General features: G+C 45.7%; 1 long non-coding RNA gene across 3 annotated transcripts; it reads right to left on the minus strand.

The window, feature by feature from the left end:
* On the minus strand, nt 1–7,819 carry LOC117711142 (uncharacterized). 3 transcript variants are annotated; one of them, XR_004607109.2, is made up of 3 exons: nt 7,541–7,819; nt 6,478–6,596; nt 1–1,573 (listed from the first exon to the last, which is right to left on the minus strand). It is a non-coding gene; the product is annotated as an uncharacterized LOC117711142 (long non-coding RNA). The 3 variants fall into 3 exon arrangements; XR_004607108.2 differs by having other exon boundaries at nt 1–4,224; XR_013111399.1 differs by having other exon boundaries at nt 1–4,224; nt 6,478–6,599.
* Nucleotides 7,820–20,070: the final 12,251 nt, after the last annotated feature.

Below are 20,070 nucleotides of genomic sequence, written 5' to 3' on the forward strand. Positions count from 1 at the left end.
TGTCTCTGTCAGCAATTTATTCTCTTCTATGCAAATTGCCCAATTAATTAAAAAAAAAAAGGAAAATAAAACCCCACAATTCAGATGAGTGATCTCCTGAAAGAAAAAAGGAAGAAGCTGTTAGCAAATTGGTAGCATGCAGAGAACCCTGGACATGGAGGCAGACAGAACAGCTTGGAATCCCAACCTCAAAACTCTCCGGCTTTGAGATCATAGGCTGGTCCCACTGCTACCCAAACCTCTTTTTCCACTGGACGTGAGCACATTATTGTCTGCTTCATAGAACTGTTGTTAGGGTCATCGGAGGAACCGTACAGAGGCTTTGGGGAATTCAGAGATGCCCTGAAAATAAGGGACAAACAGGCCTTCACACAGGATTTTAGGATGGCAAATCTGCTCCATGAGTCCTCTCACAGGATGTCAGGCCTCAGTACAGAGCTCTTGGCTCTGCTGTGGTTTGAGTTCTGACTCCTGGAAACAGATATGCTGAAGGGCTAATCTCCCGTATCTCAGAGTGGGGCTTCACTTGGAGAAAGTCTCTTCACAGACAGTCGAACTGAAATGAGACCCTATTAGGACAGACTTGGATCTAGCACTGTTATCAGACTTTGGTCCACAGCCTGTGTGCCCAACAAGACAGATTTGCCACCTGTTCTTGATAAGTTCATTTTAAAACCCCAATTAATGACGAAAATCAGGGGAAAGTGACTCGTTCCCTGTGGCTTCATTGGGAAAGGGACACAGAGGTCTATGTCCCCTCATGTCCATCGTTCATTTGGGGTCCTGATATGAGCTTAGGTTTAGATAGAGGGATAAAGGTAGGCATAACCAAGCAAGACTGGTCAAGATGTGGTCGGCCACCATCTTTGGCAAGTGGCTTCCTTTTCTCCACTCTCCTGCAAAGCAGTTAAGTCACACATCTGTTAGCAGGAGAAAAATTCCCCACCCTCTGGTCCAGACTTTAGGCTTTCTCTTCTCCCAGAATGAGATTCCTGGGGAATTCTAACTTCCTAAGAAGTTAGAATTGTTTCAAGAGTCTGACAGCCAAAACTGGGGACACAAGTGTCTCTTTAGAATGTTTTCATCTCTGCCAGGGGTGTTACACTCTCATAGCTATCCTCATAAGAAAGGACAATTAGAGACAGAGACATGGAATAAATGCCCTGAAGACAGACGCTGGATACTATTTCTCTCTTTGTTTGATTTCAATTGTGATAAACCATGCCCAAAAGCTACTTGGAAAGGAAAGGGTTTATCTGCCTTACACATCCTGATCACAGTCCATCACTGAGGGAAGCCAGGGCAGGAACTCAAAGCAAGAACCTGAAGGCAGGATGCTGCTTACTGGCTTGCTCTCCATGGCTTGCTCAGCCTGCTTTCTTATGCAGCACGAGACTACCTGCCAAGAAGTGGCACACATCAGTCATCATTCAAACAATGGCCTTGAAGACTTGCCTACAGGCTGATCTGATAGAGGCATTCTCTCAGTTTAGAGCCATCTTCCCAGATGAATATAACTTGTATCTCGGGGCAACACAGTAGAGCTGACCTTGGGATAGCGGGCGAACCAGCCCTGAGGACAAGAACAAAGAAGAGATACCCCTGTCACTCATTTGCCATGAGGTGCCTTGGGTACAGAGATGATGTCACCCCCCACCCCCCACACACACCTGCAACAGTTGGGAAATCTGGCTCAAGGTCATGAGAGCAGGAGAGCCCCTCACTGGTGGGAAAGTAGAGAACAGGCCCTGCACCTTACCTGGGTAACACAGTGGAGTGCTCTGATGGCAAAGACATGGGTGTGCCAGCCCCAAAGGCATGAGAGCAAGAGAGCTGACTCTGCCTCTCCCAATGGCAGCATTGGGTGGCCTACCCAGAGCAGTGCTGGAGAACTCACTCCGGTGGTGTGGGAGGCTGACCAGCTCAGCTACCACCCAGGCCCAGATCTAGGGCTTTGAGTTGGCCCCACCCCAACATCTACATCATGTATGAACTATTGAAGCCTGTGAAAGGGTAAGGCCTGTTGATACAAAGCCACAGCATCTTCATGACACATGGCAACAACAGGACAACCAGGAGGAGTCAATATTGATGGCGTCACCAAAGACAGAGACCTGGAACCAGACCAGGGACTCATTGTAATGAATATCCAGTGAAGATGTGTGGACAGAGGTGTACACTGTGGGACACACTGTGGGACACCACAGCTTCCACGAGATGTTTTCTATGCTTTGTTTTGTTTATTTGTTTTGTGTGTATGTTGTTTTGTGGGGGCAGAAGCAAGTTGCAAGGACAGAAAGCAGGGGATGGGGAGATGAGAGGAACTGGAATGCGTGATGTGAAACTCACAAAGACTCAGTACAGAGATTTTTTTTTTTTAATGACCCGCAGACTTGCTACAGGCCAATCTGATGGAGGCATTTTCTCAATTTAGGTTTTCTCTTCCCAGATGACTCTAGCTTGTGTCAAACTCACAAGAACTAACCACCCAGCCTCCACAGCCAAAGTCTACTGAAGATTGCTAGGCAACCACCCAAAGCTACCTCAGTAACCTCCGCTGCTGGCATCTTGATTTTCCACTTTGGTTCTGAGAACTGGCCCATTGAGCTCCTGGCTTAGCTGACATGGTCGCCATATTGTAGTGTCTGTTCTGGTGACTCTGGTTAATTAACCCAGGCTCCACTCACTTACCTTTCCTTCCACACCGCACGGGACAATGACCTGTTGTACAGTCATTCTTGTTGCACACTAAGCGGAGAGCCTACACTCATTATCTGCCCATGCACAGAAGCGCCAATGGTGACTCACCTGTAAACCTCATCGTTAAGATGCAGTGTAGGGCTGGAGGGATGGCTCAAAGATTAAGCAAGGTTAAGCGTACTTGCTGCTCTTCTAGAGGACCCAAGTTTGTTTCCTAGCAACCACATCAGAAGGTTCATAGCCACATGGAACTCCAGTTTTGGGGGATCTGACACTCTCTGCTGGCCTCTGTGGGCACTGCACACACACACACAGTGCACATATGTGCACACGTGCACACACGTGAAAATAATCAAAGTTTAATGATAAACAGTGATGAGGCTAGTCACAGCTGCGGAGAGATACTCTCATCTCCCACCACCCAGAGAGTTCCGTGCCTCCAGGATTAGAGGTGTTATTAACACTGCAGACAGACAAGAGCATGATGGGAGCTCTAAGAAGCGTTCAGGCCCACAAGGCAGAATAGCCATCTCACCCTGTCAGTCTCAGAGGAATGGAAAGGTTTCACACCTTACGGTTGGCCACATGCTTGCCTGTACTCATGGCTGTCTCCGATCCCCTGGTGGCAGAGGATAAGGAAGAGGAGCTTGCATTTGAAGGAGGGGAAGTGGGGAGAAAGGTCTTATTTAGTTAAGGTGTACCCCTTCCTTATTCAGGTGGGGGCATGTGCCACTGATGGGCTGGGCCTGTGAATTTCCATGGGAAGTAAGAGTTGGGGAAGCTGCCACCCTCCTGGAATCAGCTGCCTGCAGAGTCTTAGGAGGTCACCTATAAGGCGCGTCTCTCCCTGGAGCTGTAGGCATCCCAGAATCTACTGGGAAGGTCAAGACAGAAAGGGCTGCAGGTGGGTGCGACCCGAGCAGCTCTTGTCTGGGTTCTGCCACTTATTTCTTGGAGTCTGCATACCTGGGAAGCCTGTGAGAGGATTTCAGATACACAGTCGGGGCTTGCCATTTCTTTGAGCTGTGACAGCATGGCTTCTGTGAGCGGGCAGGGCTTGATGATTCCCCTACCCCTTACCTAACAGCCACCATTAGCTACCTGAGAAAAGCAGAGAAAGTATGAAACTTCATTTGGACAAAATGATCTGGGATACAAACTCTTCACGTATTTGCTGTTGGCTTTCCATCTCCGCTTTGTAATCACGAGAATTAGTTAAAACATCATTAGCAATATGGGCTTGAAATCAGCAAAGGTAGCTGGCATTTAATTAAAAGAAGAAAATCTTTTAAAGTCATTATTGTATTTCTGTAGCAGCAGGAGGAATTCTTTTAATTGGTTGTTCTTTGACCTTTTTCTCAGCTCCACAGATGAAAGCTGGTCACGCTGGGCTCAAGCCAGCCCCAAGTCCACTCTAAGGGTGATGCAGGGCCAGTTGCTAGACGGTCCTCATGGGTACATGATGTGGGGCCAGCTGCTGGATGCTCCTTGCTGGTAGGGCTGCAGTACCCTTCAGGTCTGCATCTTAAAGTATGGAGGGGGGAGTGAAAACTCTTTTTGTAGGTTTCTCTAGCCAATACCATCTTGCAGGTCCAGGAAGAAAACTTTCTACCAAGGCCTGGGAAATCCACAGCAGAAAGACACACCTTGGCTCCTCTGCCCTGAAAAGTGGGCCTTTCATCTGGGCGTCATCCCTCTCTCGGGGCTGACTGGATCCTTTGCAAATGAATTTCCTTTCCCCAAAATGGAAGGACCAGACGTATTTCTCCCCATACTAGTGGCACAAGCCAGTAAACTCCAGTCCTCTGAAAGAGCTTGCCAACACTCTAGCCCCGCTATACACATTTTAAAAACGTAAGTTTAAATAATTATAAAAGATATAATATTGCTTACTGTATGCAACTTTTTGCTTTAAATATAATGTGCTTTGAAACCTTGAAGCTTCTGTTAGCTTCTTCTCTTCTAATAGAGACATAATATTTATGCATACAATGATCCAGTGTTTGCACCCATATCTGAGGATCACAAGAGGGCAACAGGGCTTTCTCCTTCTCCAATGCTGGCCATTTCTGAACTGTGTATTCCTCTAGTCATTTTCAATTACACCAGGGATGGTTGTAGACTATGGTTGCCCTGCTGGGCTCTAGAACACTAAAAGGACCTTGTTTTTGAATGTAGTCCTGAAACCTGGACTTTTGAGTGATCTGAGTCTGTGTTCCATGGCCATGGTCACTCATATTTAGATTTAGAATAAATTGTCTCTTTGAGACAAAAACCATATCTGAGGGCTACAATGTACTGGAGTTTACTGGCTTGTGCCACTAGTATGGGGAGAAATACGTCTGGTCCTTCCATTTTGGGGAAAGGAAATTCATTTGCAAAGGATCCAGTCAGCCCCAAGAGAGGGATGGCGCCCAGATGAAAGGCCCACATTGACTACAAATGTAGCCTTACCAGCAGGACTGTTCATCTAAACCATCAGCCTACTCACAGAGTATGTCAGAAGACATCTGATGTCATTACTTAATTCAGATAAACCTGACCATGGGACAAAGAGCACAGTTCAGATTTCTAGTTCTAAGTCTGACAGACAGACAGAGATACATGACTGAGCAGTCTACAGGAAAGTCTGTAAGGGTGGGCATTTCCTCCCTCACTGCAGCGCTTCACTTGGGGGGGGGGGTAAATCATGCTAGAGATTTGTCTTCACCAATGCTTTCTCTTGACCAGCCAGGGGGCCTTTGTCCTCTGTAACAAGGTATGACAGGTGTGACTATAATGTCAGCCCTCAGATATGGTTTTTGTCTCAAAGAGACAATTTATTCTAAATCTAAATATGAGTGACCATGGCCATGGAACACAGACTCAGATCACTCAAAAGTCCAGGTTTCAGGATGATAATAGTTTCATGAAGTTTTTATAATAATAGATCAAAGATAGCCATAAGTGGAGATACGTTTTAAATATGCCAGTGGAAACATCGGTGGGGTTGGGGTAGGCTACAGAAAAGTCGGGAACCAGCTCAGCTGAAAGCCTGGAGTCCCTTCTGAGTTGTCAGCCTTTTGGTTGGTGGATGCTAGAATTTTGTCCATTACAAAGGACTTGTCTGATAGCAACAAGGATGTCAGGTGACATGCAGAGGAGAGCGATTCAGGGGGCTAATGACAACCTGAGGTAAATTGTCATCAGACTCTGCAAATTCCCAACCAGTTCGTATTGGTGATGTTCTAATGCCTTGCAGAAGGGTCAGTGTAGGGTGTGGGTTGGTTCATAACGAAAATACTCAACCCCAACAACACTAAGCTGCGTAAGAGGCCAGCCTTCCCACAAAAACAGGCTCTTACCAGTGTTATCAACGGGCTCGGAGGCAACAGCTCTGAAACTGGAGCTTCAGCCATTCAGTTAAAACAAACCCAGACCGAACAGCATCTCCCTCCAAGACTTTCTCTCACCAAGCTGAAGACACTCAGTGTGAAAGGAAAGCTGATTATCTGAGAACATTAAGAGCTTCACAGCCTCAGTGAGATGGCCAGACACCAACCCCAGGCTCAGCTTTCTGGACAGCTCTCAGAACCATGATTTAGGGGGCCCGGGGAGGAGGCCAACTACCAAGGACCCCAATGATGGCCATAGCATCAGGATGCAAAAACCAGAGGAAACATGAACATCTCTTCCTCTCTCAGCGCAGACCTTAAATAGGTCAAACCTGTTCAAATTAACAAAAGAACACATTAAAATGGTTATTAAAACATTCCACAGTTACAGATCTATTTTTACCTGTGAAGTGAAGTCCAGAGTCAAGAGTGCAGTCTTCTCTAAGCCGTTTCTTTGTCCAGTCATAGCTTGAGCTTATTTGGAACACACACCAGGGAGCAAAATCAAGCCGTGTTCTAAACCTCCTCAAAAAAAATGAGAGAGGTCTCTGTGATGGTGAAGGTGCTTGCCAACCCCTGACATTTTTCCTCAGACAACAGCAAAAGTCCTGCATGCAACAACTTTCTTGGCTGGGCTCTACTCTTTTCTAGTCTACCTTGCAAAGGGGTTTTGTTTTTCAGTCTTGGGAAATTATTGGTGGGAGTCTAGAATAACACAGCTACTTTGGAAAAGAATCTCTCTCTCTCTCTCTCTCTCTCTCTCTCTCTCTCTCTCTCTCTCTCACACACACACACACACACACACACAGTATAACTAAAGCTCTATCTACCCTATGACTAGCAATTGAACACTCAAGTAATATGAAAGTACAATTTGCATACAAGAATGTCTGGTAACATTTTTTCACAAAAATCAAAACTATAAGAAGTGTTTGTCAGTAGAAGGGTCAGTAGATGAATGAAAATATTTCTGTAAAATGGATAATGAACCAAGTGGGGGAGGGGGAGAGAAGAGAGAGAGGGAGGGGAGGGACAGGAAGAGAGAGAGAGCCCCATGTGGTGACATGGATGAATCTCAAAAACATGCTCAGTGAAGAAATCTGACTCCAAAGCCCATCTGACTCTAATTTTGTAAAATTCCATGAGAGGGAAGGAATAGGAAACGGTCAGTGGCTGCCCCTGAGGCGGGGTGGGAGCATTAACTGAGAGGAGAGGTTATGAGGTTCTAGGGTGATAGAAATCCTATGCAACTCAGTGTTTGTTTGTGGTTTACAGGGCAGCTACTTGGGGTGGGGGTGGGGGTGGGGATCCATCAATGAGTTTTTAAATGTTTGTGCATTGAACAGTATAAGATATCTCAAAGAAAGAGAGTTATAAGCAATTCTGGACAACACAAATACTGGAGGGGAGTTAATTATGTGCATAATGAACAGCTTAGAAAAACTGTAATAATATTTGCAACTTACTTAGGAATGCATGAAAATTAAGATGGGCTGATGGATTGGTGCAGGAGATGGGTAGGAGAGACAGGCGATAAAGAGAAGGCAGAGGCGAGTTACCAGTCTAGGCGGTGGTACCTGGCCGTGCACTGCACAACCACTGAAGGCAAACCTCTCTTGACCATCCTTCGGTAGCGCTGTGCCTGCAGTGCTGGGCCTGCTACATTCGTGCTGTGTAATGTTGTGTAGTGCCGTAGGTGTGTGTTTAAGGAAGGCCAACCTTAGAAGATGCTCAGTGCTACCTTAAAAAGCAGTTGTCCTTCAGCTAATAATCCCTTCAGTGCTTAAGCTGCTTAGCAAACATGTTGCTTATTAAGTCATAATAATCTTATGAGATGTGAATCACCCCTGGTTACAGATGTAGAGGTTCAGGGAAAGCTCAAGTAATGTGCGTACATTCACAGAGCTGCTTGGGTGGAGGCCCAGATCTGAGCTCAGCAGTCCGCCTCGGGCACACATACTTTGCTCACCTGTTCAAGGCTCACCCTCATAGACATTAGCAACTATTTTAAATCCCAGGAAATAAGCTTGGAAAAACAAAAAGTATGTCTCATTCGCTGGCTGCAGACTGAGAAGTCCACAGAGGCTGGGTGACTTTGGTGCAGTGGGCTTTGCTCCTTCACGTGTGAGCCATGATGTGGGTGCTGAGAATAAAACCGGGGTCTTCTAGAAGAGCAGACAGTGCTCTTAACCACTGATTCATCTCTTCACACTCTTCATACCATTCAGCTAGTTCAAGTCCTTAGGATGTGTGACTTCATTTGGAAATTAAGTCTTTCTAAATGGTCAAGACAAGGTCATTAGGGTAGGCCCTAATCCAATGTGGTTTTTATTTTATTGTTTTTTATTTTATTTAGTTATATTGTAGGTGGGGGAAGGTGCACATGCCATCTTGCTGGCCCCTAGTTGAATAGTAGGAAGATATGCTTCAACCCTCAACAGTCACTACCTTAAGACCAAAATAATCAAAGGAAAGGGGCTGGGGGGAGGGTGTGGATCAGTGGTTTGGAGCATTGTCTGCTCTTCGAGATGACCTGAGTTTGATTCTCAGCACCCAGATCATGGTTCACACATGACTCTCTAAAAGGAAAATTTGAACACAGAGAGATGAGTACATGTACAGAGCCAGCACCATGTGAGTGTGCAACAGAGATCCAGGGGGTGCATTTATAGGCAAAGGATTGCCTATGCCTTTGCCTATGCTTGCCATCCAGAAGCTAGAATCATAGTATGCGACAGATTCTCCTAAAGCCAAGCAAGAGCTGACCCAACCCTCATCCTGTACCCCACACCTGCACTGCAGCACCTCAAGTGTGTACTTCAAGCTCGCTGTGTGGAGCATCTAGGGAATTCTCTTTGTCCTAGCAGATAAACAAAATAAACTCCAAGTAATTCTTTCTGTCGAGGCATTTTAACCTTGGGACTTGTTTTTAGGATGTTCCAAACATGACCACATGCATGGGCACACACAGGCACACACTCAAAGTGTGTGACACATGTTGAGATGAATGCTTAAATATAGCATAGTGAAGAAATATGCTGCCAAAGAAACTTGACTTTGAAATCAGAGCAAAGATTGGGGGTGTGGGATTTACTTTACAGAAATACATTTTGTTGGGGCTGGAGTGGTGACTCAGCAGTTAAGAGCACTGGCTGCTCTCACAAAGGACCTGGGGATTTGATTTCCAGCACCCACCTAGTGGCCATCCGTCATCGGTAGGCATGCACATCCTGCACACACAGATGTGCAGGCAAACCCTCACATACATAAAACAAATAAATAAAAACAATCTCCAAAGAAGAAATCTGTTTTGCAGGTGACCTGTCAGGTATCCTCAGTGATCCTTGAGTAAGAGATTCAGAGGACATAAAAAATGTTTTTCACTTAAAGGAAAAGAATAAGATACCTTCTCTCCCCCATTATCATTCCTTCCATCATCTGAGTTTCTATGTGCCCAGCCTTGAGCGAGCTGTGCTAATAGTGTGTGTCAGACAAGATCCATCCTTTAATGGAGCAGAATTTTTGCAAGGAAGGAGGGGTGTTAAACTACATTTCCCAGTATCCTTTGCACCTAGAAAAAGGAACATATGCCTGAACTCTGACCGATGGAATGTGGGTAGAAGTATATGGCATTTTTTTTCCATTAGTCTGATTCTTAATTATATATCTTGTATTTTAAAATTAACATTTATTTTTAATTATGTGTTTATCTATCTGTGTATGTGAGTGCAGATGCCCGTGGGTCAGAGGCATAGAATCCCCAGGAGCTGCTGCTGGACAAGGGTACCAGGAACCAAACTTGGGTCCCCTGGAAGAGCAGCACACAGCTTAACCACTGAGCCATCTCTCCAGATCCTGAGCCTAGCTCTTATGGCCTACTTCACATTAGATGTCTATCTTTGTCATTACCTTTATGGTTTTGTTATTAGAAATCCGCTGGCAGACTAAGAAACAGAAAATAAATTCTGTGTGGTGCAGAAGGCGGCATGGTTTGTATTCAAACCGGAGGAGTTACAACTGAGAGACTGGAGAGGCAGCTCAGCAGTGAAGAACACCCGCTAGCTCTTCCAGAGGACCGGATCCAGGTCCCAGCACCCACATCAGATGGTTCATAACTATCTGTAACTCTAGCTCAAGGGAGTCCAATGCCCTCTTCTGGCCTCTAAAGGTATTAGCTGTACTACACACACCCACACCCAGACACATAATTTTTAAAAACTAAATAAATAAAATAAAAGTTCTACTGAGATGGGGAGGGGCTTCTAAGAGGCAAAGTAAAACAAAAACAAACGAACAAAACCCACAACGTTTTTATCTGAAAATGGGGAGTCCTTTCATGTTTCCCAGATGATACAGAACAAATCAGGGTTCCTCTTGGAGGTTACTAGTCTGATTAATTTATCAAATGGGAGCTTGGGGACAATTTTATTAAAATTGAAAAGAAAAAACTTCCAGGGCAGGCAAGCCGTAAATCATGGCAGCTGCCTGGAGGAGGAGGATGGAAGAGAACAGGGTGGGGGAAGCCATGCTGTTTGAGCTGGTGTGGGGATCAGACACACATGACAGGAGGGATTTAGAAAAAGAAAAGGAAGTCCAAAGCATCAGAAGAGACAGACTTGGCTTCTTACCAGCTTCGGGGGGGGGGGCGGGGGAGAAGCGTGAGAGGGGGACAGAGAGAGGGGGAAAGGGAGGGAGAAGGAGGGAGAGGAAGAGGGAAGGAGAAACAAAAAAGAAAAACACTGTGCCTAATTTAAACTGAGAAAGGTGGGCAGACCTAGCTATATCTCATGGCTGCCCACAGATGCTGCACCAAAAGGGAAGGAGTTCTGGGAAGGAAACGTACAGGGGCTCAGTAATGAAAATACTATCCCACCCGTCTCTTTAGCATGGTTTAAGGTAAGCCCACCTTCCAGGAGTGGTCCCTTGGCCAGGTGATTGACCCAGCCCAACTAGACTGTTAGGTTTCCGTTTATGCCAGAGATGGTTCTCTTAGCCAAAGTAGTGTTTGTTTTGTTTTTTTCCCTTAATGGTCCTTTATTAGGTGCTCTAACAACACGAATCCATCCAAAGATGACTCTTCTTTCCTAAATGCCCATACATCCTGATTACACTAAGGAGAAGATTCTCTCTTTATTTCTATATTGTCTTAATGAATGTCTGCGCACCTCGCTTCAGTGTGGGATGTCACCTAAGCTGTATTTACACAGTATCTAGTAATGTTTACTTTCGTCATTATTTTGGGACAGATTAAATTATATAAATTTATGTTTACAGTTTTTGTGTGACATTTCACCTTTTAAAAGTCTTTTTAGTGATTTATTTGTTTTTATTTCATGTGCATTGGTGTTTTGTCTGCATGTATGTCTGTGAGAGGATGTCAAATCCTCAGGAACTGACATTACAGACAGTTGTGAGCTGCCACGTGGGTGCTAAGAATTGAACCCAGCTCCTCTAGAGGAGCACAGTGTTCTTAACTACAGAGCACATTGTCTCTCCAGCCTCAGAATGGTTTACCTTTAAATAAGAGTTTGGAGTAACATATCTGGTCAATCGGAAGTAAAGAATTAAGCTAATTATCAATGATTAATGTGATGCAAAGATATGGCTAAGATAAAATATCAGCTTTCAGAAAGATAGTTAGGAAATACAGACCAGGAAGATGGTGGGCTATCCCAAGAAGCCAGGACTTAGGAAATGGAGAACAAAGATTCCATGAAGTCCCCAGTTCCCCCCTATCTGTTTCTGTCTGAATCCCTGCCTCTCTGGCAGCTTCCTCAAACAAGATTTACTGTAACCGAAAATGGCTGGAACAACTTCCAACTTTGCAGCTATGAGGGAGGTGATTAACGGCTTTGCCTTTAGTTCCAATTTCACGTTCCAGGGACCAGGATTACCTGCCCAGGCGTGTGTGGAAACAGGTAACTTCCTGTCTCATGGCTCAGCTCAGAAGTCAAGTGTGAGAACCAAGAAGTTCTGAGGAGCCAGAGAGCAAACATTTGCCCTTTGACTGGAGGCTTTTCTCTTAGCGAAGAGTTCCTTCCAAAAAGTTAATAGATGAATCACACCAAGTAAAAACATTTGCAATATCTCAAACTGAACAATTATTGATGTGCAATAAAGAGCCCCTACAAGTCAATTTTCAGAAGAAAGGTGCTCAGTAGGAACCAAGAAGGTGAGGTGTGCCTTCGTAGGAGAAATCTACAGAGCTGAGTGGCACCTGAAGCCAGACTCAAACTCCATAGTAATAGCAGCCATGTAGTTATAAACAGCAACATAATAATGAACTCCACCTGCTAGAAAGACAAACAGTGATGAATACACCATTCCAAGTGTTTCAGCCCACTGGGACATCAGGTTTTTGGTCACAGACCTCATAAGCACACACAAGATCTGTAAAGGAATGAATACTAGATAGCCACACCCAGGTCTGTGTGCAAGCGAGGAGGAGACTGAATAGGGTTCGGGTGCCCATCACAACGGGTAGCCCTTGTAGTGCAGACACTGGGCATCGCTCTGCAGGAGCCAGGAAGCATAAATGAGGAGGAGTGCAGGCATCCACATGGAAAACTCTCCACGGAATGAAATGAGGGAGAGAAATGGGAAGCCAGGTTGCGTGAATGGCATAGTCCTGTTTGTTTCTCTAAAATGCATTACATGTAAAACAGCACCCTACCTAACTGGTTAAAATGATACCTACCTAAGGCCATACATAAGACACTGTATCCTGGGTATAAAGAGGGGTGGGGTGAGGTCAGTAAAGAACCAGAGAGGATGAAGAGAAGTTTAAAGGAAAGGAAATAGTGGCCAAGCTAACAGTCCAGGATGCCTGATCACAATGCTGAGAGGGCATGCATCTGAGAGAGGGGTGAACCTGGTCAGAAGGCTATCGGCGCAGCTTGGGTGTGAAGGTAAGAGTCGGTTATGGTGCCAGTGGAGTGATGTCAGTGGATCCCAGGGAAGAACAGGGATGGTAGGGACCATGATGGAGTGAAAATGAGTGAGAAACATCAAGAGGACTTCTAGTGCCCATTGCATTGAGCTGACGTCACTGGGACAGTTCTAGTGCCCATTGCATTGCACTGACATCACTGGGACAGTTCTAGTGCCCATTGCATTGCACTGACATCACTGGGACAGTGGGCCCTGGAGGAGAGTGATACTCGAGTGCCCTTTTGTTTGCTGCTACAGGACTAAATCACTGCTGTGTCCAGGATGAGGCATGGAAGGTTTCTGTTGCAGATGCACATTTAGACAATACATCCGAGCACATTCCTTATATAATAGTACACATGCTGCTTTGCTGAGTCGGCCTTTAAAACATGCCCAAAATGACTCAACAAAATGAATTTCTGGACTCAAGAGGAGAGCCAATAGTATTTGTATTCCAGGAATGTTAGGGTTTCAGCAGACCCAGAACAAATATGAGGTTTTCACTTGGAGTTTGAAACGACTTGAAGCTGGAAGTGAGTTTGAAGTTGGGATTTGTTTTTAAATCTCTGGATTACCAATTGGTATTTGAGTGCAATATTTTATTCCCCATTGCCTCCAGATTGAGTAGCAGGACTCTAGGACCTTTGTAATGCAATACCAGAGTCTTCTGAAGGAAAGAAAAGATTCATAGCAGTTATTAAAATCTTGTTTCTCAAACTTTTGATTCACATAAAAGTCGGCAAATCCACGATGGAGGGCTGAGTGGGCGTCAACTTAACTGCAGAGACTCAAAGATCAACAGCGCTCATCTTTGAATAATGCATTAAAGTCCACAAAGGTTGTGGTGGTTTGAATACGCTTGGCCCACAGAGAGTGTAGCCTTGTTGGAGGAAGTGTGTCACTGTGGGGGCGGGCTTTGAAGCTCCACTCAGTCAGAAGAGTCAGTTTTTCTCCTGGCTGCAGACAGATCAAGACGCAGAACTCTCAGCTCTTTCTTCATCATGCCTGCCTGCATGCTGCCATGCTCCCGCCTTGATAACAAAAAGAACCTCCGAACCTGTAAGCCAGCCCCAATTAAATGTTGTCCTTTATAAGAGTTGCCTTGGTCACGGTGTCTGTTCACAGTAATGAAAACCCTAACTAGGACAAAGGTCTTGCGGATATTAGGACAAAAGACAATGAGAACTGAACAAGAGGCAGAGGAAGGCCACTGGACCCTCTGCTGAGTTTGCAGCTCTAGCTTTGGCCCAGACTCCACAGAGCCTTGGGCACCCTACCTGCAAGGACCTTCCAGAGTCTCGCTACCTATACGGACCTTCTGAGTCTCACCTGTTTCTTGTGTTATAAAGTATACCGATTCAAAGAAAATGTCTCTGAGTGCTTTCCCTGCAGGCTCCGTTGCTCTCTGCTCTCAACCCTAGCCTTCCAGTTTCTAAAACTCTTACAAAGTCAACAAACATCGCCTCCCATGTATACATTCCTTTTGAACAGACAGAACAGATTCATGACCTGGAGGCATTCTTCATCAGGTATTTATCTAGTCACGAGGGCCAGGCTCTACTCTATACGTGAGGAAAATAAATACCATTCCGAGGCTGAGGCTGTGTGTTCTGGAAGTAGTGTGAGCAGCTTCTGTGGTTCAAATGTAACACGTCTTCAATTCGTTTGTGTATTTGAGTATTAGTCCCCTGGTGGCAGCATGTGGCAGGTGAAGGCCTCAGTGGAGGAATAATAAGAGGTGACTCTTGAGGATTGTCACTCAGCACCACTTCCCATAGAGCTCTCTGCTTCCTGATTTCCAAGATGAGAGCAAGCTGGAGAACACGGTCCACAACCAAGAGGGGAGCCATGTTTCACCATGCCTTCCTCACCAAGATGGCTGCTCTGCCACCATACCTGCCTCGCTGTAATGACTGTAACCTTGAACTGTGAGCAAACACACACACACACACACACACACACACACACACACACACACACACTGCAATGCTGAGGTCGTTCCTATCTGGTATTTGGGTCACAATGCTTTAAGAATAAGTAAAATACCAGCTGTCTATGTCTTCCTAGAACCCTCCTGATAGCAACACAGAAAATCCTGGATGTGGCATGGATATGCATTGGGTGTGTCCCCTAAGAGTCGGAGCATTAGAAGTTTGGTCCTCGGGGTGGTGATGATGAGATCATAGAAGTTTTAAGGAGGGGCTTCTGCAAGGTGACTAGATGATTGGAATGTTAGACTTGGAAGGGACTAATGTCATTTTCACAGGAACCTATTTAGTCCCTGTGTGAATAGGTTGTGGTAGGCAAGTTTTCCCTGTCTCTTCCTCTAGTTCTATCCCATCATGTGATCCCTCACTTTTGGGAGCACTTCTGTGTAGGCTTAGATTTTTACATTTTTACTTTTTTTTTTTTCCAAGACAGGGTTTCTCTGTGTAGCCCTGGCTGTCCTGGAACTCACTCTGTAGACCAGGCTGGCCTCAAACTCAGAAATCTGCCTGCCTCTGGCTCCCAAGTGCTGGGATTAAAGGCGTGCGCCGCCACTGCCCGGCTATATTTGTACTTTTAATACTACTTTTAATAAGGGTTCTGAAATGCTTCAACCCCCTTCTAGCCCACTGTCCAAAGGTAGGGGAGAAAAGACGGTAAACAGGACAAGGGGACATCATTCTGTTTTAAAGTAGGGGTTTTTTAGGGGGGAGGGGGCAATCTTAATCTCCATTGTCAGGATACCAGCTTTCCAGTTCAGCAGTGTCAGGACACCAAACGTGACTCAGCAGTGGTGGCACGATCAGAAGCAGCCAGGCCTCTACCAGATCAGCACAAGTGAGTGGGAGTGACCTGAACCAGCCAGGGACGCCGGAGAAGTTTTCTGCCATGTCTCTCTCAGTGAAGTTAAGATCAGCAAAGACGAAGACACAAGACCAATGAAGGATTGCAAAGCTGGAAATGCAAGCGTGCTGTCACTGTCTGTTGCATCCTACTTAGACTTCTTCCAAACCTCATGTTCCTCTCATGGGTCTTGCCTCAGTAAAGCATCATGTGAAGCGGCCTTACGACGTGGGTCTGTATCAGCAAAACACCATGTGAGTCTGTATCACCTGACGTATCCAGAAACGTCCACTTTACTCCTGCCGTGATAGCACTGACCACAAAGTGATATAGCCAGATACCCTCATGAAGCCAGAAGATGCATGCACCGTGCTCTAAACCTCCAAAAAACTGAGCCTTCTTTCTTATATCGCCCAGCCTCATAATAACTTGAAAGCTAATAGTCTTACATCTTGGGAAATGCTTCAGTCTCAGATTGACGGGCATCCCAGAAAAGTAAGCCTGAGATTTAAAATAGTGGCTGTAATTTTCCAAATCTTGTTCTCTTGTTAAGTAAATATTTTACCATGCACTCAGAAGTGTGGTCCCTCCCCCTCTTTTCTCAGTATCTCCACCTCCTCCTACTCCATCTCCCAGAAGACTCCCAAAAATCCTTGAAGCATCTCATGGAATTTAGCTTAGAATCAAAGCATCTTGGCAAAGTCTTCCTGGTGATTCGGCAAAGCACCCATGTCTCTGATTGGGCACACAGTCAGCTCACAGTTCCTGGTTCTCCTGATGAACAGGAGTGCTTTGTGACAGAACTCTGGCTAGTAGCAAAGGGACACACAGCTGAGGCCAGGGCCATGAAAAACTCCTCCTTCTGATGTTTTAGTTTTCTGGCATCCTCCATCTCTCTAGAGAAAGTTTGAAGAACCAGAAGTAGTGTGATACACACGATGGACAAAGACCCTGGGCCCTTGGGTCACTGCTTAGCTGGGAATTACTGTTAGGTGTTTCTGCACCGGGCTCTACCCATTTCTGCATGTCTTGTGAGAGGAGGCACTAACAGCCTTCATTCCAGGGTATGTGAATAACAACCCCAGAAGATAAAGATGGTGTCTACTTCTGGAGCAGAGGACAGATTAATTCACTGCCTGACATAGTAAAGACAATGTCCCCTTATGAGTCTTAGAGGAGGAGAGGATTTGTTTATCTTGCATTTCTAGGTTCAAGTCCATACTGAGGAAGTCAAGGCAGGAGCTCAATTAGGACCTGACTCAGAAACCGTGGAGAAATGCTGTTTACTGGTTTGTTCACTGGGTCATGCTCAGCCAACTTTCTTACGCAGCCCAGAGACACTGGCTTTGGGGATAGTACCGCCCACAGTGGGCTAAACATTTCAACCTCAATTAGCAATCAAAGAAATAACCTACAAGCTGGCTCATAGGCCAATCTGATCAAGGCAATTCTTCATTTGAGGAATGCCAACTGACTCCACACATTGTCTCAATTTGACAACGAAAACTAACCAGGGTATGGGGCAGAGGAAATCAAAGAGAACATGATGCCCTCACCACTTGGCCCTGCCCCAGAAGTCTTCTGCCAATAGCCACAATATGGGAGCTATTAATACTATGCAGACCAGATGTGACTGAAGCATCTTGATCCCCTTCTCTTCGGTCCTCACTCCCCATTTCTCCCTGTCTAGGTGACTCCTCCCTGACCTGGGACTGAAGCTACAGAGTAGAGCACTTCTGGTTCGTACAACTCCTGCTTCCTCCTCATCATTTCTGTTGTGTTGGAGCAGATTTCCTTCACAAGCATTGAGGACTTCCCAGGTTGGAAATGAAAAGCCAGGCAGGCCCCTCTTTCTCAGCTTTGGGCTCCCATGTCAGTCTCCTGAGGTAGGCAGCACACCAGGGAGAGTGAGGGAAACAAAGGGATAGACAATAACTAATATGGGAAACCGAGAGAGTGGGGAATCGGCTAATTTCCTAGAACATCACACGGTAATACAAAAGGTGAAGCTGGTTTTGATGGAAAGGGTTGTTCCGGGGGTACCTGTGCTGCAGGCATCCCACATGGGATTGTGTGTGATTCCTGTGCAATGAGTTGGTGCACAAGACAGGTTCCCCCTCATCTGTTGAGATGACAGACATGTGTCCCACCTCACATGATTTCTTTGCACCCAGAAACTTTCAGTTGTTTTTCTTGTTTTGTGAAAACAAACAAACAAAAAAGCCTTAAGAAGAAATGTGCCATCTGACTTTTGAAGGGCCCCACTGTTACATTGTAGCCACGGACACCAAGCTGGGCCCGGGATCAGTCAACTCTGAAAGCCATTGAAGATGTGATACACCCTTCATTGTCCAATGTTCAGCCCAGATTTAATTCTTCATGTAAAAATAAGCAAGTACATCTATCTCACTAGTATGTAAGTTTGATTTCACTTTAATAAATGTCAAGATTATATGTATGTCAAGCTAGTGTTTAACAATAATTTTTTTATGCCATATCATCAGTAAACATTTGATTTACTATTTAAACCTTTTACATTTTTTATTTTATTCATTAGTTTATTTTTTGTTTTGTTTTGTTTCCCTGTACGTTTGTGCTCCACATACATGCCCAGTGTCCTGAAGGTGGGAAGGAGATATTGGATCCCCTGGGACTGGGGTTACAGAGGACTGTGCGCTGAATATGGGTTTTAAGAATCAAATATTAGTCCTGTGGCAAGATAAGAAGTGCTCTCATCTGCTGAACCAGCTCTCCACCCCTCTACCTACTTTTTATTTCTATTTTATATGCCTCTCTGGACATCTTGGATCATGCAGAAAAATTACTTCAACATAAGGAAGTGGCAATTGGAGAGAGGTTAGACCCTGTCTTCAAGAGTGCTGTCCTTGGGACACGCCATCTCCAAATGACATTCCCACACTGCATCCGAGTCTTAACAAAGCTGACAAGTGCTGAGCATTCTCACCACGAACAGCGCAGTTCTCTCATGAGCGGAGAGACCCCAGTGTGAAGCAAACGTGGGATTGATACCAAGGAAAACTCCTGAACAATCGGTACTGTGTGACATCTTCCTAACAACGGAAGTTAGGACAAAAATAGCCCTAACCTTCAAAAAGCACATCCACAGACAGCGACTGCGGTTGAGCCGCTGAGGCTCCGTGAGGCCTTGAGCTGTTCCAGGAATTGCCTGGGACCTATGACCCTGAAAGGCTGGTCAGGGTACCAAAGTTGATCTGTGTATTTGGGTTCCAACTCCAGAATCTGAGTTCCAGAAAAGGCTCTGTGGGGAGGTGGCAAGTTCTCAAGCAGTAGATGCACAAGAAAGAGAGTGAAAATTATGGGATGGAGGCAGCATGTGCAGCCTCTGTGGTCCCCACTCCAACTCTGCGCTTCTCCTTATAGAATCATGGGTCACAGTCCTTCCAGCTTACCCAGGCTGCATACTGCCTTACAGCATCAAACACGTGCCCCAGTATTTCTCCTGGGTCTCCTGGCTTGACGTGACCACTTGACCTGACACTCTCAGCTACACTCAGGGCCAGACCTCACTTCTGTACAGCCTGTCACTGTGCACAGAAGAAACCCAGGACAAAGAGCTACAGAAGCTAGCTACAGAAGCTAGCTACCTTCTGAGGGGTGACTATTTGGTTCCCAGCCACAGACAGCTGTCTCCCCGGTGGACGGTGAAGCTGGTGTTGGCCAAACCAATGTGTTTAAGGAAGGTCTGCTTCCCTATGCCTTGGAGACCCAGTGGGGCAAGTCCTGGAGTCACTCAGAAATGACTCTGAGGGGGCTTCCCTCACACTAGGCCTTTGGCTTTGCTCAGGTCTGGTGGCCTCAGTACAGATATGGAGTAGTAGTAGAACCAGCATCAGCCAGATTGCCACGGATGCATCAGTATCCTGGGCAGAACTGGTCCTCTTGAAATCTCCCCGAGGCTCTAAGTCTCTGAAATGCAGAGAAAAAAAAATATATCTTCTCCAGAAACCAGTGCTTGGGGCTTGGGGCACATGCTCAGTTCCTGCCACAACCAACACTTGCTTTATGGATGTGCCTGAGATAGAGGGAAAGACAGGGTGTTTGTTCTAGAAGTTTCTCTTTGAAGTAACTTTTGTATCAGGTAGAGCTAGTTTATGCCCTGCTCCGCTGTGTATCCCAGGGGATCTTGGCACAGCTCCTGCCCTCTGGGTATCTACTTCCTCATCTGTGGATGGATTTGAACTTTGAATATTAATCC

Source organism: Arvicanthis niloticus, chromosome 6 (genome assembly GCF_011762505.2).
Source record: "Arvicanthis niloticus isolate mArvNil1 chromosome 6, mArvNil1.pat.X, whole genome shotgun sequence".
NCBI classification, from domain to species: Eukaryota; Metazoa; Chordata; class Mammalia; order Rodentia; family Muridae; genus Arvicanthis; species Arvicanthis niloticus.